This window comes from Orycteropus afer, unplaced genomic scaffold, assembly GCF_000298275.1.
Source record: "Orycteropus afer afer isolate SDZICR_OR568_19922 unplaced genomic scaffold, OryAfe1.0 scaffold00012, whole genome shotgun sequence".
NCBI classification, from domain to species: Eukaryota; Metazoa; Chordata; class Mammalia; order Tubulidentata; family Orycteropodidae; genus Orycteropus; species Orycteropus afer.
Window position 1 is genome coordinate 2,844,532 of NW_006921599.1, and position 442 is coordinate 2,844,973.

The following is a 442-nucleotide window of genomic DNA, read 5'->3' on the forward strand; positions in this document are numbered from 1 at the left end:
CAGCCAATGAAAATCCTATGGATCACCACAGAATACTGTCCAGTATAGTCATGAAAAATGAGTCCCCTAGGTTGGAAGGAAGTCATCCAACTACACAATAGCCACAACTATAGACTCAAGAATACCAGCTATCGTGAAGGATGGGAAATATTTCATTCTGTTGCTGGGGATTCCAGGAATTGGAGCCGAATCAATGGCAACTAACAACAATGCATGGAATCAGAAAGACTCTGGTTTGACTTCTGTCTTTGTCATTTAGTAGTTGTGTGACCTGGACATAGAATTTATTATTCTCTCATAGCTATTTGTCTCTTCATTATAAAATGGGAGATAACACCTCATAGACATAACACCTTCTAGTTTGTGAGAATTCCGAATTCATTCAACTATATCTATATCTATATCTATATCTATATCTATATCTATATATGTATATATATAT